Source organism: Pseudochaenichthys georgianus, chromosome 18 (assembly GCF_902827115.2).
Source record: "Pseudochaenichthys georgianus chromosome 18, fPseGeo1.2, whole genome shotgun sequence".
Lineage (NCBI taxonomy): Eukaryota > Metazoa > Chordata > Actinopteri > Perciformes > Channichthyidae > Pseudochaenichthys > Pseudochaenichthys georgianus.
Window position 1 is genome coordinate 8954208 of NC_047520.1, and position 22528 is coordinate 8976735.

At 43.0% G+C, this 22528-nt stretch overlaps 1 pseudogene; it reads right to left on the reverse strand.

Annotated features, from left to right (window-relative positions):
• Nucleotides 1-303: 303 nt before the first annotated feature.
• LOC117463466 (uncharacterized) overlaps nucleotides 304-22528 on the reverse strand; it is a 43341-nt pseudogene continuing 21116 nt past the window's right edge.

A 22528-nucleotide genomic window follows, 5' to 3' on the forward strand; every position in this document is an offset into this window, starting at 1 on the left:
TTAGAAAAACGACAAGGTATGTCATAACAATTTCGAAATAAGGCGTAGTACAGTATACTACGGAACAAATTAAAACGAACATCGAAATAAGGCTCATTATAGTATGTCGAAATAAGGCTGGACACGACAATATACGTGTAAAAAAAAAAAACGACATGACGAAAATATGAGAAACACTACCAAGTATAGTATGTCAAATTTTGCAAAACAAAATGACAGTGTTTAGTCAAAATAAGGCGTACTTATCATCTTTCAAAAATAATTTGTTTAGGAGGCGTTGACAGATGTGCGACAAAGACAGAATTTTTAAGAAAACAGCTTTATTAAATTCTAAAATGATCAATTTAAAAATTATACTTCCTTCAAATATGGGCAGCATTAAGTTTTGTCTGCAAGGATTGTCGAACTCCTGTTAACAGAAAACATTACAATTGTGAGATACTACACTTAAAATGGGAGATTTGTATATGTATGGGTTAAAGCTCTCACCTTTATTCAGCGTTGGCCAGATATATCGATAATTAGCGTTGGCCGGATATCGAAACCTAGTGTTGGTCGGATACCGAAACCTAGTCACTTTGACATAGCGAGAAGGAGGGTGGAGGGCAGGCTTGTATGATCCTGTAGCTCGTCTTGTGGCAGCAAGTGTGGTTGTAGCAAGTGTAGTTGTAAGAGCTGAAGTGGGCTGGATTGTGGGACTCTGCAGACCTGGCATTCAAAAAGAGAAATGCTTAAAATCGAATATGGGGAGTAATACCTGGTCACGTTGAGAAAGTGAACAAACTACTTTACCTGCTGCAGGATGTGTGGTATGGAGGAGGCTGCCGATTCCAGCTGCATCGGACTCAAATCTGTGCACTGAGAAGAGTCGATGGAGACCAGAGAGAGGATAGGTACACTGCATTGTCACCCTGCAAGAAAAGGCACATTCACCCACACATCAGATAGCAATTTCTGCCTTTAAAACAAACGAAAAAAGGGATACTTACCTTTCCTTAGCATTATCAGAAACAACCTGGCTAGGTCTGAGGAGCTTCTTGCTATAGAAAATCTCATTTTCATAGGTCACATTTTCACTGTTGAGCTGTAGGCAAAAGATGCAAACGGTGAAACATTTAGTTTACGACATTCAGACGTTCCTTCTGTTGCCAGTGTCAAAGATAAAGATATAGCAGCGGTACCTTGACTGTGGCTCCACAGCTGTTGAGAGAGAAAGAGAACAGAGCCCTGCTGCCGTCTGTCTCTTTGGGGCCACAGTATTTGTCTCTCAGGTTGGTTCTAGCAGGATTGCCTCCATTTGGGATGGCCAGAGCCAAGTCAGCCACCACAGTCATCCTCCCATCAGTCGAACACACTGTAGAGAAGACCATCGAGTTATCCTCAATTCAGCTAAATCTTACAGATCTTAAAATAAAAAGACGCATGTTCTTACTAATGAGTTCTGTGGTAGAGAACGGACAAGTCTTGATAGTCGATCCCTGGACCTCTGATGATTCAAGATCCCGCATGATGATTTCAAAAGTGCCAAAGAATCCCTTCAAGGATACGTTCTATAAAAACATATGCAGTTTAGTCATTGATCAATACAGCGGTCAAATAAAGAGCATTTGCTGCCACTCAGTCTCATCTCACCTTGTACTCGTAGCCACGAGAGAAGAGCGGCACCTCGAGCAGCAGACTGTTGCTATCGTTGCTTATGATGTAGCCGTGCTGGTCTGCCAGCTCTGATGTCAGCAGGTCTGAGTCGATAGTGATCTCCCACAGGTAGTCAAAAGGCCGGTGGTCCAGCTTGAAGCTGATGCCAGACTCCGTGCAGACAGCATCAAATTGCGGAGGAGCTGTTACAAGAAAATTGTTAATCTGCTAGCCGCCATTACAAAAAGAGGATTAAAAAAGACTTTTAACGGTATGGACTTACAGACATCTGTGACCAATGCTACAACAGATTCCATGTGGTAATAAAGGTCCTTTTCAGGCAAAACTGTCAGTGTGTAGTTGATGTTGAGTATATAATGAAGAGCATCTGTTTTAGAGAACTAGGAGAGATAATACAATTCATTATGACTGAGCTCATGTCAAGCTGCAAAACTTGAGTTATCCCTTAAAAAAAACACCTTACCTGTTGCAGGACGACAGGGTCTTCAAAAGGCACCTTCAGTTTGTAGCCATGAGTGTTGTTGGGATGAACAACTTTTGTGATAATGAAACTGCTTACGCTTAAGGGCACTGTAAATTCTTGTCCATTCAAATGAACAGCAGTCAACTGTACATCTTCAGGGACGTCTCCGAGGTACACCGTAAACATGTTTTCTTCAAGAACAGTTTGGTTTTCAGCGAAGATGGGGCTTGGCAGCAGGGGAGTGGCCAAAGTCCTGAGGGAGCGGATCCTGGTTTCTACACGATCCTCATCCACCAGGATTTGTTCCAAGTAGAGATGATAGACATAAAACTCGTACAGATCGTCCTCCACAGCACTCTGAAGAAAATACATATAGTTTTTTAAGAAAAGTAAAGTACAAATGTTGTTCGGATCCAGTTAGTAAGAGTTAAATGTTTTCTCTTTTTTGAGTATCTGGAATATCCAACATTAAAAGATGATCTTGAACTTTTGAGAACTATGAGTTTTATTGAGACCATGAATGCATCTGCTTACTTTAATTTAGCCTACAAACCCCAGTGTGTATCTATGCTCTTAGGTTTTTGATTTCTGACCTTCCTGTATCGTCCTTCAGCATTTTCGGGAATGCAGATCTGGATTGTGTTGTTCTGCTTCCCCACAATGTAGCCCCTCTCCTCTGCAACTGGCTGCGCAACAAGTTGACCCTTGAGACCAGCGTTGATTTGTTGGCCATCTAGATTTGGGTACAGCATCTCAGGAGTCTCCCACAGCATGTAGCCGCTTTCATTATACAAGCCTTCATCTGTCAAGAGTACATCAGATTCATAGCTTTACTTTTCCAGCAAGTGGAAAATAATCCACAGCATACAAAAATAGAAGAAGGTGTTTAAATACTGACCCATGGAGCAAGCAGCCACAAGGTCAACCATGAGGACAACCCAGCTTTGTCTGGAGAATATAGTTGCATGTACTGTTTATACTGGAACACCATTGACCTGGAGAGAGCGCTACATTAGAAACTCTTATGCTCAGATTTACAAAATAGGCATTATTAACCAATGGTTTACCTCAGTGCTGAATGACTCTGGTTGTCCATACGGAGCACGAAATACCAGCCTTCCTTCAGTCAAGAGAAACGCATATCCCTGCTTACGAGCGTCTGAGATGTTTATTGGCGGCAACTGCTCGTCATCTGTCTGAAACATCACCTGCCAGTCTGAAGTGGTGGACCTATGAGCCTGGATAGAGATGTTAAAGCCTGTCAGATGTCCGAGCCTTTTCTTATCAAGCTCCACATTTGTGGAATCAGCTTCCAGTTTGTGTTCGGGCGGAAGACACCCTATCCGTTTTTAAGAGTGCGCTTAAGACCTTCCTTTTTGATAAAGCTTATAGTTGGGGCTGATTAGATTTAGCCCCTAGTTTTGCTGATATAGGCTTAGTTTGTCAGGGGACATCTTACTTCTTCCTTCTCTCTGTCTATACCTGTGTACTCTCATGTTACGATTAACCCAGCTTCCCCAAATTTCTTTCTTTTTGGTGTCTATATACGCCGGGATCCGGAGTCATGGATGATCCTGCGGTCCTGTGTCCTGGAACGCGAGCCCTGGATCGCGAGTCGTGGCTGTAGTCCTGGATCATCGGTCCTGGATGGATATCCTTGTGGATTCATCTTCCTATTATACACACATGCATTTCCAAACATTTGGACTACCTATGTTGCAAATGTATCATCTTTTCAATTTACACACGGCATCTATTGCATGTCTGTCCGTCCTGGGAGAGGGATCCCTCCTCTGTTGCTCTCCCTGAGGTTTCTCCCATTTTTCCCTTTAAACTGGGTTTTCTCTGGAAGTTTTTCCTTGTACGATGTGAGGGTCTAAGGACAGAGGGTGTCGTATTGTCATACTGATATTCTGTACACACTGTGAAGACCACTGAGACAAATGTAACATTTGTGATATATAAATAAACATTGATTGATTGATTGATTGATTGATGGTCCCCTATTATACCGTTTTACATCAATATATTATAGGTCTCAGTATACAGACAAAACATGTCTCTGAAGTGTTAGGCTCGAAATACCAAACAGATCATTGCAGCATCCCATAATCCCCTCTGCTTCAGCCCCGTTTCAAAAGTACTGAATCTGGGGGGGGGGGGGGGGGGGGGTTACCTTGGTTGCCTATTACCTTGGTTACACAAGCCAAAAAATCGTTATGACATCATAAAGTGGCCAAAATCTGATCAGCTCATTTTCAGACAGGTTTTATATAAATGGATCGGGACAAAAAGAGAGAATCTTTTTACCTTTTTACTTTATAAAAAGCCCTGAAAAAGTGTATTTAGCATATTAGGTGACCCTTAAGCCTTACAACGGAGATAGAAAAAAAAAGGGAATTCTCCACAGAAAGAAATTAAACTTACAGGTTTGAGAGAATTCCAGTCATCCTTCTTTGTTCCAGAGGGACAGGTGACTTCACTCCTCACAGACACCTGGAAAGAAGTCATGATTAGTCACCATCTGAAATACGCCATAAGATATACAACCTCAGATGTAAACCCGCTTACCTCCATGTAGTTGGTCTCACAGGTAACCTCTCTGGGAGACCAGGGGACAGATGGAGAACAGGTCTTGTCTTGCAAGGGATAAGTCACCTCCTTTCCTTCTTGTGTCACATTTAGGTTAAAGTTGAATGTGAACATTTCATTATCCTAAAAATCAAGCAGAAAATTACAGGATGCCTAGCCTGCACAGTAAAATACATTTTCAATGCAATTTGTACACACTTTGTTCTGAGTTTGACAGCTGAAGTAAGAGGCCCGGAGCTCCACATGGCCTGGTAGAGGGTGAACATTGATACTGTAGCCACACTGTGCCGCATACTGCTGAGTGATGGCGTACGCACCGGTCTCATCTGGAATAAAAATAAAAATGATAACGATGATATCAATATTAACTCCCAACATCCTGAAAGTACAGGTATACTGGTAAACAACGAATAATAAACTATTAAGGTCATGTTTTTCCTAAAAGGTAAAATGATGGTTCAATCAATTCAAGATGCTTGATGAACGGGCACTGCTCATGTGGAAGAAGTTCCTAAAATATTCTGTGTTGGCCTAGCACGATAAAGTTTTCCAGAACTTACCAACTGCCTCAAAGTGAGGTTCGTCCCCAGTGAAAGAGAGATCGACAGCTATCATGAAGTAACGATCATGACACTCCATACGAAGCACTCCTATGTGCACAAACAAGATTAGGTCAACATATGAACAACATTAATACATGTCAATGGGTTGTTTATTTACTTACCATCTGGAATGCCAGCAGTCTCTGCTCTTGACCACAGAGACAGAAGTAAAGCGACACTGAAACAAGAGCAGAATGTCTATGAATATAAAAAATACGACAAAATGTGTGGTCCAGGCCTATATTTGACCATAAAAAAAACGTACCCAATGCAAAACCAAAAAGCCATAGCCACTGATGTGTCTGCAGTGTCTAAAGCTAGCTTAGCTGCTAGCAAACTACACTTGCTAACCAAAACAAGCTTAAGTGTAACACCTGCTTAAGTGTTATATCCTGGCCAAACTAGTCCTTTCTTCTACTGCCTCCAACAACAGCTTTTATATTCTTTTTTCACCCATGAGGTTGAAGGGCAACACTAACCTCATCAGCTGCAACCTGTTGAGACATGATTGTTGCTAATGAGCTACACCTGTGGCTGTAACACTCGATTGGTCTTTTAAAAAAACTCACTTATAAAATCTGGTCTCGCTGTCAGCAGAAGGTATTGCCTGTTTGGCCAGGATATACACAAAGCAAGTGCTTCACTTTAGCTTGTGTTGGTTAGCAGGTGTGGTTTGCTAGCAGCTAAGCTAGCTTTAGACACTGCTCGATGGGCAAATGAAGCTTTGAATGAAACATCGAACCACTTTGACAATTGTTTCGAAAATAGGTTCTTCTTACAGTTACAGCGACCTCTCCTGGGGCCTCATTTATAAAGGGATATACACTCAAAAAATGGTGTACGCCAGTTTCTACGCAATGTTTGCGATTTATAAAATACTAACTTGACGGGAAAATGTGCAGTCCTCCACGCAAACTCTAACCCATGCGTACGCACTAAGCACAAAAACGGAAGAGACGAGAAACTGCGACACCGTTGGCAGAAGGAAGAATGGAGAGAAATATGTGGAAATAATACCATAAATAAAATGTTACCTCTCATTTATCATATATGAAGAATTCATTTTCAAACATTGATTAAAGCCAATCTTAAAATGATTAAACAAACGCCTGTTTGAGACTCCTCAGTGCACACAAAAACATAACTTGGAGAAATAAATAAATATGATATATAAATATGTTATTTAAAACCACCTCGAATATGTTGTGTTAATGTTGTGAAATGTTTTCTAATAAATGATGCGGTTTTGCATTTCGATAGGTTGTACGAGCATGGTTTTATATACTACCATACTCTAGGGACTGGTGGGTACACTGGGTGGACATTTACTACCGGCCGCGGTCCGCCAAGTGTACAGGGTAGTGTGTCCAGATCACGGACTTTAATGCATAGCGGGAAGTCCATTAAATAGACATTGCAAATAAGTGTTTAACGGTGATTTAAACTAGTTTATGCGGGGAAAAGAGTGCTCAAAATCGGATTAAACAGGCTATTTCACACTTATATTACGACTCCCATTAAAAGTGCATGAAATGTACAGGAATCTGTCCATTTCATCCACATTTGACGACGCGTACAGGGTGGCTTTCTTACCCAGGAATTAGTGTGTGAAACATGGGTAAAATCGATGTGAATACAGGGTGCACGTGGCTTTATTACCCAGGAATTAGTGTGTGAAAGCTGGGTAAGATTGATGTGAATTTAGGGAAGATATGGCCATTTCATCCAGGGAGATGTACAGGGCTTTCTTACCCAGGAATTAGTGTGTGAAGGCTGGGTAAGATTGCTGTGAATATAGGGAGGATATGTCCATTTCATCCAGGGAGATGTACATGGCGTTATTACCCAGGAATTAGTGTGTGAAAGCTGGCTAAGATTGCTGTGAATATAGGGAGGGAGAGCAGCAGTAGCAGCAGCAGCAGCAGCAGCAGCAGCCGCCGCAACAGCAGCAGCAGCAGCCGCCGCAGCAGCAGCAGGCTGTGACCCTGGCGGAAATAAATTAATTGTTTTAGCCAGGAATAAGTGTTTAGAAGGCGGGTAAAGTGTTCCTGCAGCTCCTCCATGACGGTAATAATGATTAGATATAATTTCCAGGGCAGAAAGCTGTTTTTAAAAGTGAAAAAACGATTTGAAACCGTTTGAAATGACTGGCGGGTGCTGATGGAAAGCAGGCGGAAATAAATTGATTGTTTACCCAGGAAAAAGTGTTTAAAAGGCGGGTAAAGTGTCCCTGCAGCTCCTCCATGACGGTAATAATGATTAGAAATCATTTCCAGGGCAGAAAGCTGTTTGTAAAAGTGAAAAACCATTTGAAACCGTTTGAAATGACTGGCGGGTGCTGATGGAAAGCAGGCGGAAATAAATGGATTGTTTTACCCAGGAAAGGGTGTTTACAAGGTGGCTAAAGTGTTCCTGCAGCCCCTAAGTGCCTGATTGTTTCAGAGACCCATAGCCGTGACACAGTGAACCATTTACATCCAAAAGTATCCATTTAAAAGTCATTTTTGTAGGGGGAAAAGGGTGCAGAGAGAAGCCTGAAAATGCCTCTCCAGGACCCCGGAGAGCTCGCAGGTGCTGGAGAGGGGGAGACAGGCTCACAGGCAGGCCCGGGGACCCCTGCAGAACCCACAGGATCCCTCCCTGCCTTGAGCAAGTAGGCTAGTTCACACTTCCATTACGGACACCGACAAAGCCACCTCTTAGGGGCCGCTCCAAGACCCCCAAAACACGGACGCAGCAGCCCCAGCATCTCTCCCTGACATGAGCAAACAGGCTATTTCAGACTTCCATGAAATACACCGGGGAAAAGCACCTCTCTGTGGCCGCTCCAAGACCCCCAAAACACGGACGCAGCAGCCCCAGCATCTCTCCCTGCCTTGAGCAAACAGGCTATTTCAGACTTCCATGAAATACACCGACAAAGTCACCTCGTTGGGGCCGCTCCAAGACCCCCAAAACACGGACTAAGGAGCTCCAGGATCCCTCCCTGACATGCGTACTTCCAGAACCTCGCGCACCTTGGGTCCCCGGGCCCCCGAACTTAAGCACTCCCCCATGGACTAAACCCAGATGATCACACCGTCAAGAATCTCGTGCCCCTGGGAATCTTAAAGGGGGGTGTATTTTGCGGTGCTTTATCGTCCGCCCATCGGCATCCATATTCGGCCTTCTTCACAGCATCACCTGCCCTGCTGGAGGTTCACACTTTAACTTTTTTTACCCTCTTCTACCTTACAAATCATCCCACACTTGAGCACTCCTCACTCGGACTAAACACCTCCATGCTACCACCAGAACCAGAATATCGTGCCCCTGGGGATATTAAAGGGAAAAAAACCCATATTGGGCTTTAAAAACAGAAGACAAAGTAAGTAATTTTAACAAACTTTATTTACAGTAATATTTACAGTAATAAATACATTCACACAGGATATAAAGTATTTACAAGGGGACTGAGTACAACAAAACATTGCATATTTACAAGTTGATCACTGGCAACAGTGGGTGAAGTTGGTGCAGAGTATGGCACCCTCTCTTCACCCATGTCTGAGGGGCTGTGTTCGGCCAGTGACTGGTCCCTCTTCGCTCTCCAAGCGTTGACATTTTTGGAGAATTCTTCATCTGACGTCTCGGCATCGCTGAGTCTTGGTAGGGAGTCTTGGTAGGGAGCGGGGCTGTGCTCCTCTCCAGAGCTGTCACTGTCGATGTCAATACCCGCCAAAGTGTCTTCATGTCCCGCTGCTGCTGCTGTCGATGCCGCCGCTGCTGCTTGCAGTGACTCTGTGAAGAGCAGCCGTATGTCCGCAGCCTCCTTCAAAGAAGGATTCTTCGCGTAAAATTTGTCTGCAGTTGCAGTGTTGTGACACATGAAATAACTCACTCTTTGGCGGTTGCCTTTGTCCTGAAACCTCTTCGCATTATCGGCGTGGACTGTACGGAGGTCGGTGAAGTTAATGGGACCGTGTAGCCCCACATCAGCCCATGCCAACCTCAGGGAGTAGGCAAGGTTCCTGGACGGGTTCTTCCCCGCTGTGTATAGGAAGTAGCGGCTCTGGGTGCAGGTCAGCGTACCCTTGATTTCCAGCCACCTCTTCATCCATCCAAATTCTTCTACGGTGAGGTACAGCTGCGCTTCCCCGAACGCGTTGGCCGTCTTGTGGTTGCTTACCTGTTATGACAGAGGTAGAGAGTGTCAATACAATATCAATCATGCATATAACTGCCAGAATAAATACATTGCTTAATAGCACTCACATGGATGAGGTAGCCGAAGGCAGTGCCAGTTGTATCCGGCTTTCGGACCTCGGCGTTGGTCATGTTGGAGTAGACCCCCGGACGGTGGCCGTAAATACAGCTCCAATGGAGGGTCATGTACCCATAGAGGAATATCCGGGTTGCGGTAGTCGGATTGCTGGCCATCACATCCAGGAGCTGAGGGATGCGAGTGTTGGTCGAAGTCAAGCATGTCATGATGTCGTTATGGCTCGGCAGACCTTCCATCTTGTCACGCTTCACTTGCATCTGGTGGATAAGTACTTTTCTCTTCAGGGACTTCAGGATGGCAACTACTTCCCGTTTGGTTAAAATCATGTCGTTTTGGCTGAGCCTGCTCCCCTTGCACGGTGTGTCGGCCATGTACTTGAGAAAGTGTGATATATTTTTGATATAGAAGTCGGAGGTCGTGACCTGAAGGCTTGACTTTATCAGGCTCCGGGACCACCCGCGTATCCTCTTCAGATCCCTCAAAAAGAGCCAGTCAGACAGGCGATTGAAACCGTGAGCCATGAAACTTAGGAACGACTTCACTCTGCTTAGTTTGGAGACTGTGTTTTCTTGGAGCCTCACTGTTGGGTCGATACCTACATAATGCTCCCGGTATCCTTGCAGATACTCGTCTGTGAAACATAAAACAGTACTTTAATGACAACACATGGTGTGTTACAGAAACTGCATTTGTGACATATTCAACACACTTACCCATGATCCGTGGGAATGTGATGTCCCGCATTATATTCCCCCGGACCCTGCCGCGGAACCAGGGGGAATGTATGGGAGGGGAGGTTGACGAGGCCTCGGTATGCATGGATGCAGGTTCTGAGGAGCTGGATGAATGTGTGTGAGAGCCAGTGGGGGACTTGCTGCAGGCGGGAATGGGAGACTTGCTGCAGGCGGGAATGGGAGACTTGCTGCAGGAGGGACCTTTCGACTTGGACAGCCTCGTTGGTGTCGACTCTGTTCGGTGTCGTTTCTTTAGAATGACCCGCTCTCGTTCCTCCCCATCGAACACGGGCATGTCCCCGGCCCGCTGATCCATCCTCTGTCGCTTGTGTTTTATCCTCTGCTGCAACTTCCTCCCGGGACAGCTCAACATGGTCTCTGTCCAAGTGGCGATCCAGCCTTGTGCCGCGGTACTTGCATCCTGCAATGGTACAGGGATGGAGCCTAATGTTTGTCCGTCCGTTGGCCAACAACAGCAGAATTTTTCTTTCAACCAAGTTGCGCACACTATGGTGCCTCTGCAGGTGCTTGCTCAGGGCGCGGTAGGAACTATTACAGATCGGACAACGGACCGCCATCCGACCTGTATTCTTGAGCATTTCGGTACCGGGAAATGTCACCAGTAGAAGGTATAGAAGCGTGGGTGAAAAAGAAGGAAGCGTGAAAATACTCAAGAAAGGTGCACTCAGCTCATTTTCAAATCAGTGTTTGTTTTCATTTGCATCATCGTGCGGTGTCCCATTTAGGCACTCGTTAGGCGGGCAGAGATCCCTGTCATCTCTTGGTCTTATCATCCAGGCAAGGCGGGGGCCAAAACTGGATGAAATTGACCAAAAAGTTAAAAATAAATACAATAATTCATCCATGGAAAGATGCATGAAAGTCAAAAAAAGTATCCGAAAATAGTGCATCAAATTGTGGGTAGAGTCCCCTGACAACTCCCCTCACGTTCCTCCAGAGTCTGGTTCTCCCAAAGGATACCCGACAGTTTCGGGTACGACAACGTGGGGATAACAGTACCCTCCGGGCGCTCCGTCCCAGGGGGATGGAGGCATTGAACCCCTCGCACCTGCCCCCGGAGGAGGCAGGGGAGTCAGGTACCCGGAGGGCACACGGTGGACGACCAGGGCGAGGCCGCCACACTGCGCTGGAGTCAGAGTTCCGAGTGTTCGAGCCGGGTCCCGGTGAAGCGCAGGACGGAGCACCCGGCAGTAGCCTCCAGCAGACCCCCCCACGCGGTTCCCTCGTCCCTCGGAAGAGGTGGAGAGGCGGAGGGGTGGGTGTTTTCATCTGCTGGCGGGTTGCCGGGGAGAACGCCCTGCTCGGGAGCCAGGCTTCAGGTTATTCCGTGACAACTCCCCTTGAATTCCTCCAGAGACCAGTTCGAAAACTTAACGTTTTGTGAGAACCATGACTGGGGTCCTCCAGGCAACCATTGTATCCGAAAATAGTGTCTCGTTATTCCGTGACAACTCCCCTTGAATTCCTCCAGAGACCAGTTCGAAAACTTAACGTTTTGTGAGAACCATGACTGGGGTCCTCCAGGCAACCATTGTATCCGATCCAAAGTGCTCATGAGGCGGATACATTCCTCCATGATTTCCCCATCATGTGAAAATAGCTCGTTTTTTTCTAAGTGCTCTCAAAAACCGGGGTTCCGATTTCGTGCAGATGGTAGCTTGGAAAAGATTAATGAATTTTTTGGACGGAGGAAGGGAGGTCTCGTTTCCCCTCTCCGTTGTAAATTGCAACGGGGGAGTGCAAAAGTCTCCGGGGCTTCATCCCGAAGCGCCGAAGACTTGACCCCCTCCTCCGTTGGCACTTAGCCGTTTTTCGAGAATTCCGAAAATTATCCATACTTCCATAACATGAGACCCCAGACCCCCGGAATTAAGCACTCCCCAACGGACTAAACCCAGATGTTCACACCCTCCAGAACTTCATGCCCCTGGTGACTCAGAAAAGAGGTGTATTTTGCGGTGCTTTATCGTCCGCTCATCGGCTTCTATATTCGGCCTTATTCACAGCAGCAGCACCCACCCTCCAGTGGAGGATATTCTCGTGCCCCTGGCAACACTTAAAGGTGGTGTATTTTGCGGTGCTTTATCGTCCGCTCATCGACTTCCATATTCTGCCTTATTCACAGCAGCAGCACCCACCCTCCAGTGGAGGATATTCTCGTGCCCCTGGCAACACTTAAAGGTGGTGTATTTTGCGGTGCTTTATCGTCCGCTCATCGGCTTCCATATTCGGCCTTATTCACAGCAGCACCCACCCTCCAGTGGAGGATATTCTCGTGCCCCTGGCAACACTTAAAGGTGGTGTATTTTGCGATGCTTTATCGTCCGCTCATCGGCTTCCATATTCGACCTTATTCACAGCAGCACCCACCCTCCAGTGGAGGATATTCTCGTGCCCCTGGCAACACTTAAAGGTGGTGTATTTTGCGGTGCTTTATCGTCCGCTCATCGGCTTCCATATTCGGCCTTATTCACAGCAGCACCCACCCTCCAGTGGAGGATATTCTTGTGCCCCTGGCAACACTGGTAAACAATGGTAACATTTGTACAGCTAATATAACACAACACATTAGTTGTATTTCCTTTAACTGGTGGATATAGAGTTGCTGCAGTGGAGACGCTGCGCACAGCTGATCGACCGCTGGGACACAAACCACCAAATACGAAAACATAATTCAGATCCAGTCATCATGACTCCACTCCGGAGGGATTCCCCGATCATTTCTTACAGTCTCTCATCAAGGGGGTGTAGCCTACTGTACAAAGCAACAAATGGCAGCCTTTCACACATGCAGCGATGGCCACATGGTGTCAGGCTTCCATTTCAGCCAATAACTGACAGCGGATCTGTGTTCAAACCATCAGTGCTACACTTGTTCAACTGCTCAGGTATATTTATGGTTTTCATAAACACTCAACATGTAGCCTATTGTGCCCCTCTTAAAATTGGACTTCCTTTAAGCATAATACATTTTAATAATGCAGCATCCATCCATCTTCTCCCGCTTATCCGTGGTCGGGTCGTGGGGGTAGCAGTTCCAGCAGAGAGCCCCAAACGTTCTATTCCCGGGCCACATCAACCAGCTCTGACTGGGGGATCCCAAGGCGCTCCCAGGCAGCAAAGAAATATAATCCCTCCACCTGGTCCTAGGTCTACCCCTTGGTCTCACTCTCTTCCCAGCTGGACGTGCCTGGAACACCTCCCTAGGGAGGCTCCAAGGTGGCATCCCAACTAGGTGCCCGAACCACCTCAACTGGGCTCCTTTCGACGCGAAGGAGGAGCGGTTCAACTCCGAGTCCCTCCCGGATGAACATCTCACCTTATCCCTAAGGGAGACACAAGCCACCCTGCGGAGAAAACCCAACCCAGTTTAGATTTAACCACGCCTACTTCTAGATTACGCAAGGATCGACGTAGCTCTACGCGATAGCGTCATAGACTTCTTCTTCGGCAGTTATAGCGGTCGCGGTAAAGCAGGATATTGAATAGTTGTATTTTTGTCTTTCCAAAGGATTTGTTGACTGAAAGTATCGAAGAGTCCTGATATTATATTACTGGTGTTTTATCATCTATACATAGCCTGTGTGCATCCTCAAATGTCGTTTTCAAGACCAACAAAAGACATTTTAAATATCTTATCAGCTGGTGTAAGTGCAGAATATTGAATATAACCTTGACTATTACTGTGTACTTCATTTATCTGACAGCATTATTTAATGATACTTTTTTATATATATATATATATATATATATATACACATGTATTCATTTATAAACTATATATATATATAAACACACACTTATATGTACTCACACATGTATTTATTCATGTATACACACAGATGTATTCATTCATATACACACACTCACATATATACACTTTATATTAATTCATTTGTACACACACACACACACACACACATAAATATGTTAGGGAAATTATTGACCTAGACTCCTAGATATGACATACAGGACCAACTCTGACATCTGTTTATCTCCTTTAAGGACATAGGCTGCTTGAGCCATAATGTTATTGTTCCCATTCTGTGACCGGTCAACACTAGGTCACAGATGGTCTGTTGTTGTGGGTGCACTGTGACACTTCCTTCTTTGTTGTCTGTGGACTCCAAGGTATGACATCTTCGAGGCCATAAGTGACGGATGCAAGTGACTCAGTGTGCCCAACTGGTTAAACTATCTTATCTAAATATATGTTGATTACTCTCTGTGAAACCAGTTAAATGGGCTACCGAGAGAGAAGTTCTCCAGAATTGACGTGGCAACCACCCGTGCAGTCTCACCGTGACTGCTGTGATTTGTGATGTGAATCTCTCCGGCCGTAACTCCAAATAAACCTCCAGTGTTTGACATCGAAGCTCCTGCTCTACCCTGTCTCCTTCCTGAGTCGGTGACTCCCACTGCATTGTTACACAGAAGTTTCCATTACAATTTGGGGTTGTCGGCAGGATGCCAACAAATCTTCAGAGCTGGTAAGTGTGATTTTCAAATCTACATTTGGACATTGCCTTACCAGAATCTGTGATTGACGGTATCCTAAAATTACCTGTGAAACTGAGCAGCTGCGTTTCGTTTTTGGTTGATGATAATTTGGAGATAGTAAACCCAGGGAATCAGTGTCTGGGGAATTTTGTCCTGGCTGATTTTCTCTGTGTGTGCTGCTCGGGACGTATGTGCCATACAAGCATGCACAGCTAATGTTCAGAAAACCTTAAAGAAAGGCATCAGTGAAGTGGAGCTTCTGTGTGAATTGAAAGCAATGTAAAAGATTTGTATTGGACAAATCGCCAAATTCTGAGGATTTTAGCAGCCAAACAGAGCAGTTGAAAATAATTAGCCAGAGATATAATACTGCTATCGCCTCTCTGCAAAACACGGCTCCAGCTGCAGCCTTGGGAGTGTGTGTAAAACTTCCCCGTGTTTGTGGGGCTGGAGCAGTGCAGGCTGAGAGGAAGAAAGTCACAGTTTCTGTCTATATCTTTAACTCACACCACCACCATCTCTGTTAAAAAAAACAGGGATGGTCTAAAAGCACTCGTTGTTGTGACCGTCTTCTACATTGCTGGCAAGGCCGGGGCAGCGCGAGATGCGTGCATCACCCGATGCGCCACGGTTCATGGCTAGAGGAACTGGTGCCGGTCCGGGGCGCATACATAAAATGATAGGCTAATTGATCACAGGTGGGAAGTGGCAAGCAAGCATAGAGCAGACTGTGTTTCATCTTGAGGTGAACTCGATGGCAAGTGTTTCGGCTGGTTGTACGGACTACAGTTAACTGGGCTGTTTTTGGAGAGAAAGGGTAGAGGAAAAAAGTATATGTTCTCCCGGTCGGGGGATCATAGCGCCACTAACTAGTGGTGTCGCAAGAGGATAAGCTAGTTTTTGCTTTTGGACGGTCTTCGGGCACGATCTTAGCACTTGTACAAGGGTGGAACGCGCGAGTCAAGGCGCCCCACTAGAGATAAATCCCTACTCCCTCTGAAAGACCTCATAATTCGGACTAAATTGAGCTGGATTGAGTTTTGCTGTCTCGCTGGTGTTTATTTGGAGTTCATGTTTTGTTTGTTTGATTGTTTGTATGGGGGGTCTATATTGGTTTGTCCCGCCGTCTTGTGAATGTTTTGTAACAACTAATAATGAATCAGTCCATAGCCAGGGTAAAATGAACTAAACGTTAGTTATCTCACCAAAAGTAAATGACTTGAGAAAAATAAATAATATAAAGATGTAAAGCAAAATTCTGGTCGTATAAATGTGCTGCAAAATGAAAATAAATAGCAAAAGAGTGTTTTAATGTCCTGGCTCTCAGTGTGCAGAAGAAAATGTAAACAAGAAGCACACTGTTCAGGGTGTGCGCTGTAGGTGTAAGAAGAAAAGAAGATTATATTGCTTTAAGACCCTCAGAGACATGCCTGAGGAGATCAGGGTTGCAAAATCTGTTTTTTTAGGTCAACCAATTGGTCTCCATAGACATTACTAAAAATTTAAATAGTTGTTAAACTACTGAAAGTTTTCTGAAACCTAGCTTATGAACGACAGAGTAAAGGTCGCTGGTTAAGCCAGGATCAATATTTTATTGTGTGCATAATAAAATGTGTTAAATCAATTGAGCAATTCTTTAAAAAGTACAATGTTGCAATCTCTTAAGTAATTATAGTTAAAAAATTACAGTTAAAAAATAGATGTTGTTTTCCAAGGGCCTCTTTTACAGGCCCACACTTTGAATCATGACACTTCTAAGTCCAACAGAGATCAGTATCACTTTGTGTTGCAAGCCAAATCCAGGGGTTCTACTCAAGCCCAATTTTAAATACCATAAAGAAAAGTATTGAACCCAGCTCGAGCTAAATGTCAAATGTATTTAATTAATGTGCAAGTGTTTTGATATATAGATACATTAGACCGTCTCCTCTAATCTCTACTAGAATAAGATAAGTGTGCATGTTTGGGTGTTTTTAAACACTCCTGTAATGTACCTAATCTTGTTATCCTTTTCATTACAGAGCTGGGAAAATGGTGTATTGATTAGATTCTGATCCGTGCAAGTCCAATTTTGACTGACTTTAGTTCTAATGTTAATGTTAATTTGATTTCAACCCATAAGTAATTATTTAGATTAACACACATGATGAATTAGTGCTCCACATTTTTTCCCCCACTCAATGGTAAAGAGAGACATTGATGACCTTGTGTCCCTTTTGTTGGTACGTGGTTCCATTTGGTCTATGGCCTTGAACGGCTTCAAGAGTCACCCAGTTCTACCCTGCTACCGTCCGGCTGAGTGCAGTCACAGAGATGCTATGGCTGCTCTACATAAAATTACATTAATGGTCTGGTCTGAGAATGGACACCATTCCCTGCTCCCAGAGACAATGCTCCTCAAACTGAACATTACAGCCGTTGATACTGTCTCACATGGGCCACTCCCCCCACCAAGCCATGAACTGAAAGCTTGACATCTGCTTTGAACACCTGGAAGCCTTCCGGTCACACCAGCACCAAACGCTTGGGTCAGTCAGATGGGAATAACGGCTTAACTTAGGGCATTTGGTTCAGAAATATGACTCTCGTACCGCAGAGTGGATTGTTTTTAAGGCTATTCATACTGATATGCAGAGGATGCCTGTAACGTTGGCAGGCTGTTAAAATCCCCTACTATTTTTAAAATAGGCCTAATGTCAGGGGCCTCTTAGTTCTACATGTATTCACATTATATGGACCATGTTTGCACCTGGTAAAACTAAAGGATGCACGGTACTCAAGCTACAATACGACCATTCTGTTCTGCTCTAACGATTCAATTGATAGATTCTACATCAAAACAATTAGCTTTTATTGTTTCCAATGATAACGTCACCTTAAGTGGAGGAAAGCAAACCTGTTTTCAAATGTAAGGTTTTGAATTTGTTGGACATTTCTCAGTAATAACACCCTCAGACACCCAATTCCATTCATGCTATGCCATCAGTAATAACTCAGATGTTAGGGGGGGATGAAGCTTTTCCTCCCAAATCAGAGATGCTTTGTTTTTCAACAAAGGTATACATTTCCTGCATAATATATGTTTCTCACAATTGTTTTTTTGTTGCAAACGGCACACAGGTGATACTGAGTCTTCTCGAGTAATAGATTATAAACTACACCATGCTTAAATAGTTATTATTTCATATGTGACATATGTAAGAAAAGGGAGGGAAGAGTCAATTATATTGAGTAATTGATTTTATATTGGAACATTTATTACTCAAACCTGTTTTATGGAAGAGAACAAATATATATATTTCTGATAAACTAATATTTTATCAAATGGTGAATTAATATAACATTTAGAATAATTGATAAGGGGTGATATCCATAGGGACTAGCTCACCTTTAAATTACAATAAAATTTCTCTACTTTTGACTGATGAGTATATGATTATTGCATGTTAAAGGACTAACACAAACCTTACATTTATGCATGTGCATGTGTCAGGAAGGCTCCCAAATAATTCTGAGGGGCTTATCCTATTTTTGTAATTAAATGATAATGTGCTAATCCATTACTTTGAGTTGTCTGTACTCAGGAAAACATCCCTATCAAGTGTTAACCCAATAACTAGGACAGCTCTGAAGGCCAAGGGTCAGAGATAGAGGGTCACACTCTCCAGCTGCAGAGGGCACCCCCAGCCACGGGCAAGGAGGCACGAGGTCGTTCGAGATGAGAGGATTCTAATCTTCAACTATCTGAGGATTTTCATTTCATTTCAAACCTTTATTTAACCAGATTGGTCCCATTGAGATCATAGATCTCTTTTTCAAGGGAGACCTGCAGCATATAGGTTCCACATGAAACATAAAACAATAAAGGACATTATACATTATATTTACAGGATACATAGTTATAGACATTTACAAGTGCCCATTGTATCAGCAAGCATTTCATTTACCCTAGCTTTAAAAACATGCAGAGGAATGAGATTGCTCAGTTTCAATTCTTGCTGAATATTGTTCCAAGCAAGTGGAGCTGCGCACATAAAAGCTGTCTTACCTGAGACAGTCCTTGCTCTTGGCACATCTAACAAGACCACATCATGTGACCTCAGACAATAGCTGCTTGCAACTCTCTGTGTTATCAGCGAGCAGATATAATACGGGAGTTTACCCAACAAAGCTTTATAGATAAAAGTGTACCAGTGACTGAGCCTCCGTACAGAGAGAGATGGTAAACCTGCCTTGGTATACAGTGTACAGTGATGAGTAAGCGCTTTACAATTTGTGACAAATCTCAGAGCACTGTGATACGCAGCATCCAATTTGCTCAGGTAATTGGCAGGTGCATTCATATACAACAAATCCCCATAGTCCAGCACAGGTAAAAAGGTCACAGTGACTAGCCTTTTCCTGGCCTCAAGCGAGAAACAGGACTTGTTTCTGAAAAAGAAACCTAGCCTAACCCTCAGTTTTTTTAGCAGGTTATTGACATGAAGTTTAAAAGAGAGACAATCATCAAGCCAGATACCAAGGTATTTGTAACAGGCAACAACTTCAAGTTTTGTTCCTTGCGTAGTTACAATATCTAAAACAGGCTCTGGAGTCTTTTTAGCTTTTGAAAAGAGCATTACCTTGGTTTTATCCACATTTAAAAGAAGCTTTAGTTCAGAGAGCTGAGTCTGAATAGTGTTAAAAACAGCTTGTAATTTAACAACAGCCTCTTTAATGGAGGGACCTGCACAATACATCACAGTATCATCCGCATAAAAATGTAAAGTAGCTTCATCCACATTATCACCTACACTGTTAATATATATGGAGAATAAAAGTGGTCCTAAAACAGAACCTTGTGGTACACCATTAGAAATGTTTAACCACTCAGAAGACAGCCCATCAAAGTGAACACATTGGGACCTTTCAGAGAGGTAGTTCACAAACCACCCCACTGCATGGCTGGATATGCCTATACTGAGTAGCCTCTGCTTTAAGATGCGATGATCAACGGTGTCAAACGCTTTGGAAAGGTCAATAAACAGAGCTGCACAACTCTGCTTATTATCTAAAATACTCGTAATGTCATTCACCACTTTCATTGTCGCAGTGATGGTGCTGTGGATATGGGATGCTTCTTCACCATTCTGCTCGGTGGGCTCAGGCAGACAACATTGCGGGACGAGCGAGGACTTCAGAGGCTTCATACAAGGTTCCTTGTTTCTTGGAGGAGCAGATGTCTTGCTAACCTCTCCCATCACGGGGGGAGACCTGGATGCGCCACTTGGAATACGCAGGGGCACTGCTCTCAAGCAGATAGCAGAAGGAATGCAGGAAGATGAGCCTCCGTTTCACTGGGGGGATCAGCTACAGTGCTCACTGAAATGAGCCACACAAAAGCAGAGCAATTGGGGCGGTTTAAATATGGTGCTCTGATGAAGAAGAGTTTGAGACAATCAGCACCTCAGTGCTAATCTACAGTATCAGGATGCCTTTACACACCACACACTCTTTGTCATAAAGAGAGGAGGAGAACGAGTCAGAAAGACTGAAGGACACGTTCTTCCAGCTCCCGTACAAAGATTAACTTTGAATTGATTTTATATCTTGGATGTTTACAGATGTACAATTAATGACTGTCTTTATTTCCCATGACCAGACATGTGTTGAATAGTGGTGATTAATATATTTTGCCGGAACAGATTACACTTTCGCACTAAACAAAATTAATTAATTAATATTTTCAGATTGAATAATAAGATATTTATAGTATTATCACAGATAATGTTAATATCCTTAATCGTCCAGCAGTCAGGCTTAACAACACTACTCTTTGAAGTATTATCCATGCACAGAAAGACCTACAATGATGTTTCAAGTACTGGATTAATTTCAGTTTTGGCCCAAAACAAATATTTATAATATTTCATATAACAATTATGTAGCATAGTTGATCCTCAAATTAGAGAAGTATAATTTAAAGAAATGGATATTATACATTCAACATTAGATAAACACAGAAGAATCCTTTCCAAGTACCATAAGTAGATGCTCAGGTAAGTGTGGCTAATAGAAATAATTGATAGACTTAATTTGGTACAGATCAGTGGTAGCATTAACGTTTAATCCTTCCTTACCAGGTCTTTGAATATTTGCCTAACTTTTCCTTTTCAGATTTTGAACAATATACTTGACTGAAATGAATGTATTGATTTGACTAATTGCCTTACTCTTGACTAAAGCGTATTTAAGTAAACGTAAAAGTAATTCTAAAATTGAGGACACTGCACTTTTGCAGATTACAGATTGATCAAATCACCATTGTGAATTGTATACCCTAACTGTGAATTTTTTAGCTGGATCTCTTAAGATCCTAAGTTTTAAAATGCTTTTGACTAGTGATTGCCTTGGAGTAAATCTTTAAAGCGGCAAGGTGGTTTTGATTTTATAGTTTGATGAAAGAAATTAACTAATGATAAATGATAACATATATTAGTTTAAAACAAGTATTTTTGCTATTTATGCATCTGTGTTATTATGTGTGTTCATTATTGTGCCTTTGAAGAAAGATGATCAAACACTGATGAGAGATGATTTTTGATTTATGATTGGCTGTATCAATCATTGTGATTGAATGTTTCAATCTTATTCTACTTTGTGATGTAATTAATATAAGGTGAGACCACACTCAAATCCGGAGACACCTATTGATTTAAGTATTGACCAAATTATTATCAGACTAATGTTTATAGGTTATCATAAATGATAAAAAGAGAGGACTGTTAGGGAAATTATTGACCTAGACTCCTAGATATGACGTACAGGACCAACCCTGACGTCTGTTTATCTCCTTTAAGGACATAGGCTGCTTGAGCCATAATGTTATTGTTCCCATTCTGTGACCGGTCAACACTAGGTCACAGATGGTCTGTTGTTGTGGGTGCACTGGGACGCTTCCTTCTTTGTTGTTTGTGGACTCCAGGGTATGACATATTCGAGGCCATAAGTGACGGACGCAAGTGACTCAGTGTGCCCAACTGGTTAAACTATCTTATCTAAATATGTTGATTACTCTCTGTGAAACCAGTTAAATGGGCTAACGAGAGAGAGGTTCTTCAGAATTGACGTAGCAACCACCCGTGCAGTCAGTGACTGCACGGGTCGGTGACTCCCACTGCATTGCTACACAGAAGTTTCCATTACAACATATATATATATAATATATATATATAAAGTTTAAAACAACACAATATAATAAAAACAGTTGCAATAATAACATAATATGGTATGATCAATTCTACCCTTTTGTTTTGCTCCCATATTTCAATTAAAAGATATTTTTCAAAATCAATATCGGTGGGGGCTCTTTTGCAAAGATAATCAATAACACCACCTGACAGTTGTAGCAGATTATACAGTTACTTACACACATGTGCGATGGTCGCAAAAAAGCCAAAATATGCACTGTAAAAAAATATATACATTTATAGGCACTCTGAATAAGGGTTGACTGTGTAATAATCATGCCTGTTATTAATGTCAAATGTTATATGTTATATTATATAACAAAATAGACATTTCTAACATATTATAAATGTCTATCTTTAAATAAAATATTAAATAGATACCTTTACATCCTAAACTGAAGGTCAAAACGTTAATATGTTACATGACAAACAAAAAAACGAAACATTATATATAGGCTATATATACA